General features: G+C 35.5%; 1 non-coding gene across 1 annotated transcript; it reads right to left on the reverse strand.

The window, feature by feature from the left end:
- Positions 1 to 631: 631 nt before the first annotated feature.
- LOC142425212 (U1 spliceosomal RNA) lies at positions 632 to 795 on the reverse strand. Its single transcript, XR_012779566.1, has one exon. It is a non-coding gene; the product is annotated as a U1 spliceosomal RNA (small nuclear RNA).
- Positions 796 to 6567: the final 5772 nt, after the last annotated feature.

Here is a 6567-nt window from a genome sequence, read left to right on the forward strand (position 1 = left end):
TGGGGTCAACTCGATAGTAGTAGTGATTTTGTTGGGGTTTTTTTTTTTCGTTTTGTTTTTAGAGCAGTGTACTTATATTTATCACTAAATACTGATATGTTTTAAAAGATATGTTTACAAGACTTACCTTCTTCAGAAATCTTGCAAGGAAGAAAAAGTAATATTACATCCTCTTAACTAAAGGCCAGTGAAGGGGCATCAATTATCTGAGATCACTCAGTGGAAGAGATCAAATGTCCTGTTCCATTGGGCTGGTCCATTTCCTCTATCTAGCATGACATTTAGATAGACAGACTCACTCACTCAGTCCTCCAGCACGCTGCAGGCCCTCCCTCTCCATATATGTATTCATTATGATGGGTCAAACATATTCAGTATGATGGGTCTTCTTAAATCCAACGGTCTTATCTGTACCTACACTGATATCATAGACTACTAAGCAATGAGAGAAACAAACAAAAAGCAAAACAAAAGCAGTTGCTGTCTCTTCGGTTCCTACCTGTGAAGTCTCCATCCATGTCAGGGGAAGCTGTCCTCCACAGGGCTTTCAGTGGCCAATTTTTCAGAAGTTGATTACCAGACCTTCTTCTAAAGCATCCTGGGTGATGGAAACTGCCAACGTGTGTTTTTTTAAGGGAGAGCGCGAACGCAATCCCCCATTAACACAAATTATGCAGTTGAGTTTCCCACATTTGGGGAAATCTCAAGGGTCAGCACATCCGGAGTGCGATGGATAAGCCTCGCCCTGGGAAAACCCCCTTCGTGATCATGGTCTCTCCCCTGCCAAGTAAGTATGGAAACTGCCAACTTTTAGTTCAATTACAAACCCCTCAAGATTTGTTCAATTTAGACACTCCAAGATTTTATAAGACTCTCTAAATCTGACAAATTATATGTATGTACATAAATGATGCAGGGAAAATATGACTGATTCATGAACACCTGGTGGAATGTCTTTCATCATTTAGGGAAACATGAGAGTAGCATCAACCCAAATACATTTGAACACCCAGAACACAGAAAATGGCAAATCATGCTGGTTTCCATAATTTCACACGGTCACTTCCCATTTTCCTGGCCAGTGGTCAAAACTACTAGATCACATCAACTAGAAAAATGCCGTGAAATCTCATGTTTACATTTCATTTCTCATACGGGGTTATATAATATGCAGATAAATTTTTTTAAATCATTGACTCATGACAAAAAGGAGGATAGCTTTTTAATTAATTATTCATTTTCAGCATTGCACTTCTGTTATCTTCATTGCCATAATTTTCAGTAATCTTTTTATATTACTAAAGAATATAACAATATTACAAGATGTTTCTGATAAAAGAATTTCACATTGCTTCTAATATAACTTACAGAAAGGGTAATTCAGACTTTTGTTACTAGGTTTCCGTTCATCCATGCATGAGTTTTTCTCAAGCAAAATGTGTTTAAATATGTCTCTATGATCAGTGGATGGGTGCAGACAAGTTGCCTCATTAGTGCACTATCCTTTGTCTTTCTGTTTAGTTTTCAAAAAAATGATCCATTTCAAATAGTGGTTTCCAAAGAGATCTGTTGGGCCACTTAAAGTAAAGATGGAGAGCTCCCTCAGAAGGTTGGTGTGACTGTTTCATGGAAACCCTAAGGGGTTTCTACAACAAGAGAAAGACTGTCAAGGAGATGAATTGAGAGTGGCTGCAACCCTGAACCCATGACAAGTGTATAATTCTGTTCAGCAAGGGTTGCTATGAGATAGAACCAATTCAATAGTATGTAACAACACAACAAGGGAGCAATCCTGATAGATTTTCTTACAGGACACAATGCCATCACAGGGGTTTTTTGTGAAGATGCTTTATGAAAATTGAAAACTGTATTAGTGAGAAAAAATGGGAGGAATATTGTACCAAGGACGGTTTTTTTTTCTACCCTGATAACTCATCTGTTTATTCTTCTAGAGTATTTAGGGAACTATACCTCACCAAAAAAGCAGAACGCTCAATACTGGGAAAGCAAGCTGTTCCCAGCCAACCTTGGGAGGATGGGACCTCCTTGAATAACCAGCTCTGTCCCCAGCTTTCCTTTGTTCTGAAAGAGCTACCTGAGCAGGTGGAGATCCCATACACCTTCTAAACCAGCAGGAATGTGATCTAGAACCAAGAACTCCCCAGGCCCCTCTACTGAAAGCAGACCTCATGATCTCCTTCCAGGTACCTGTGCTCGAGAGTGTTATCCTCTTTGGCGTGCTTCATCTGGTTTTTCTCTGGTTCTTTCCTTCTATTTGCAGGAAGAGCCTTTTCTCTTTTTAATTCTATTCTCCATTTATTTTTCCCTTCATTTCTTTTTATTCCATTTTTCCCTCAATTTATTCTTAATTTTTTTCTCTTTTGCTTTTCTCTTTTTCTTGCACTCCAACTTTTAATTGTGCTTTTTCACATTCTCTTTCTTTTTTCTCTCCCACTGTATTTATTCACTTTTGTAGTAATTACATTCTTTATGTCTTATTCATTTGGTGTTGTCTGTTTTCTTGTTGGTTTTCTCTTTTGCTCTCTTTTTCTGTTTTGTATTTTGTCCTTCCAAGTGGGAGACACTATCCACGTCTCCTTTTTAGCCACCAGCCGCACCATCCATCAGGTAAGGGCTATTACCTGTGTTTGTCCCAACTGATGAATGAAAGACAGCAGCTAAAACCAACTAAAATTGCCCTCAATTGCACTACATGAACAGACAACTATACACATACATTCTCTGTGACATTAGTAGGAGGCAAGCAGTGAATGCTAAGAACACACCAACATAAAATAACCAATTAAATACAAATGGAATGTATCCACCATATCTCAGATATAATAAATAATTGCAGTCACCACAAACAAATAAATGACCAAATTAAAAAGCAGAAAACTTTTCTAAAGAGGAAATGATATTGGAATTTTAAATTAAGAATTTTAAAGTAATTATATTTATGATAGAATATTTAAATAATATATAAATATTTATATATTATATAATTGTGATACTTAGATTTCTCTTGTGTCAACATGACACCCGTCACAAGATATGGGTGGCATTTAGCCTGCCAATCAGGTGGCAGCTTGATGAACTCCTTTGGAGGTGTGACTGAGATAAATGGCTCTCTGTAGGTTGGCCCTTTTCTCTCACTCTCTCCCTGCCTTCATCTTCATGACGGCATGCCACTCTAAGACCTGCTAGAGCCCTGTAATGAACTGAGCCATTGGATCTATAGGCCTGTGGCATTCCTGTATTCAGCATGTGGCTGTGTGGGTCCAAAGAGGACTTTTGGGTTAGTATCAGACTTCTGGACATGATGTGGACTGGGCTGGGATGTTTTCTTGATACATATAATTACTTCTTGATATAAAGCTTTCTTTTACACATATGTGAGCATCACTAGAATTTTTTCTCTAGCCAACCCAGTCTAGCACATTAATAGATTTGTATATAATATAAAATAAAAATGTATATATAATACAAAAATAACATATAATTTGATGTGTGATATAATATAAACATAATCTGTAATATTGTACATATAAATATATAAAGAGAGAATAATTATATTCTCTCAATGATTTGAGAGAGTGAGAACACTATAGATGAGAGCAAGAAAAATACACCCAAAACTTTAAACAAGTACATCGAAACACAGAGCAAGTAGAAAAAATAAATGCAAAATTAGAGCTATGAAAAAATAGAAAGTGGAAATCCAGAAGAATAATACTAAGATTTCAAAAAGAGATCATATGTTGAAAGGGTGAAGGAGTAAAATTGAATAATTGGAAGACTATATTAGTGAGATAATAAGCAAATCTCTCAATATAAATTTACTAGAGCAGTGAGCAGAAAAAAAATGGAAAAAATAGAAAAATTCAAGAATTATGTGAGATAGCATCCAAGGAATATTGGTGACCAAAAGCCGAAGTAAGAAGAGATTTACAAAAAAGAAAGAGAGAATTGTTAGAATTATTGGAAGAAAACTTTCCTCATATTGTGAACAATAAGAAGATATGCACCCCAGGACCTGAAAAGGCTTAAAAACAAACAGGACAGACACAAAAAGAATATCTCCAGGGCATGCCATAATCAAACTTTCCAACAATAAAGATAAGGAAATAAAAGTTACTTTCAACAGAGAACCAATAAGACTACACTCTGCAAGAAGGTAATGAGGTGAGATTTATAAAACTGAGTGAAAGGGGGATAAAAAGAACCAAATAACATCCATGGTAGCAAACTCCTCAAGTATAATGGCATAATGAGGACATTTCCAGATAAACAAATGAAAGATATTTCTAAAAAGTATCAATCTTATCAGACACAAAAAATGAAGTACTTTAGATTGAAAATCAAAAAGAACAAACAACAAGCGATAAACGTACCTGAAACACAAGGAAGTCATGCAGAAGCAGATATAGAAGTGTTCAAACTAAGGCAAACATTCGAGACTGAAAATAGAGAGCGAGTGATGTCAGTCTTTAAACTAAGACCATTACAAAGGAAATCCATAGTAGAGTGATATGAACAGTTTTGTGTCAGAGAGAGAGCACTGTAAAATCAATTATGGCACATGTACTTAAGGAAAAATATAATCTTCTCATCTGTGTTAGTCCAGGTTGACTAAAGAAACAACTCCATAGACAATTAGATATGTGTAAGAGAAAGCTTCATATCAAAGACCAATTGTATATTGAGAAAACATCCCAGGCCAATTCAGATCAAGTCCATAAATTTGATATTAGCTCATTTGTCTGATCCTAGTCCCTAATTCCTCTTTAAACTCAGGCAGAACATGTGATGATGTCCAATGCAGGAAGATCACAGGCCCGTGGGTAGAAAGTTCTGTGCATCAGTGGTGGTGAAAGCATCTCCAGGGCTCTGACTGTCATCGGCATGGCTCTATGTGGCTTGCCATCAGGAATGTGAAGCCCAGAATGCTCACAAGAAGGTCATGCCCACAAGGAGGGATCACCAGGCTGTGATCTGATTGACCAGTTAGACTCGACCCCTTCTTTCTCAGTTATCAAGTTAACATCAAATTGTGTAACTACCACATCATCTCATCTACCCTTTGACCCATTTTAAGTAGGTTCTAAGTTTTAATATTTTCTGCCTTCTTTTTGATTGAAGTTTTCTGTTTCACTTTTTTTTAATTGCTGTTGGATTTTATTTGTTTTGGTATGTTTTTCTGTATGTGAAATCCAGGAGAAGTAACTCTATAGAGACAGTAACTGAACTGATGTTTGTTTGTTTGGGGGTGGGATGGTAAGGTAGGTTTGGGGAATATGGAGGGCTAATAATGAGTATAAGAAAGAAGAAAATATTTTAAAATTGATTATGTGTCATGAGCACAAAATCCAAGAACAGGAGTGGAAATAGTGATACCAGAAAGGGTAGAGGGAAATTGGGGAGAGGAAGGGAGAAAGGGGGAACTGATTACAATGATCAACACATAACCATACAACCCTCTACAGGTGGAAGAACAATAAAAACATGGGGCAAGGGAGACTGCAGTCGGTATGAGAGATGAAAAAATAACAATGTACAATCTATCAGGGGTTATGAGGGTGGGGAGGGAAAGGAGAGGGGATAAGAAAAGAGCCGATACCAAGGCTCAATAAAAAGTGAATGTCTATAAAAGAATGAAGGCAACATATACAAACACATACAAACATGCCTGATTCAATTGATGTATGGATTGTGATAGGAGTTGTATGCACTTCCAATAAAATGATAAAAACTTGATTATGGTGAAGATTATAAAATTATCTTGATATTATTAAACTATTGAATTATATGATATATGAATTATATGTCAATAAAACTGTTTTTAAAAAAGAGGAGTACAAATATAGATCTTCAAAATTAAGAGGATGTTAAGTCAACTTTTGATAGAAAAGTGTCTTAAATGTAGAAATAATTTAATAAATTATAGGATAATCAGAAAAATTAATAACCCAGCTCATCAAAACAAAAAAAGATTATAAAAATAATAAGAACATACCAAAACAAATGAACTCATCACAGAAGGTTATGTGCAACAAAGAGATTAGCAACACCATGCACAAAATATGCATCAAAATGACTGCAAAAAATTCATATCTATTGATAATTCCACCAAATGCCAATGGATTAAATACACCAGTCAAGAGACAGAGAGTAGCAAAATGGATAAGAAAACATGATTCATCAATATGTTGTCTCAAAAAGATACATTTTAGATACAAAACCTAAAAATAGACTCAAAGTTAAAGGATGGGGATATATAGATATAGATATATAGATATATAATCAAGTTAATGACAAAAAAGAATAGGTATGGCAGTATTAATTAACTATATATAGGCTTTAAAGCAAAAAATGATAGACTAAAATTCATTAATAAATGTTTAAAGGATAAATTGGAAAAGAGAACATAGGCTTTAACATTCCTGTGTTAGGCTGGTTTAACTAGGGAAACAAATCCAGGGACATATAGAAAAAGCTTTATATCAATAAGTAATTATATTTCAAGAAATCAGCCCAGTCCAACTCAAGTTTGTAAGTCTGATACTA

The sequence above is a fragment of the Tenrec ecaudatus genome, chromosome 13 (genome assembly GCF_050624435.1).
Source record: "Tenrec ecaudatus isolate mTenEca1 chromosome 13, mTenEca1.hap1, whole genome shotgun sequence".
Lineage (NCBI taxonomy): Eukaryota > Metazoa > Chordata > Mammalia > Afrosoricida > Tenrecidae > Tenrec > Tenrec ecaudatus.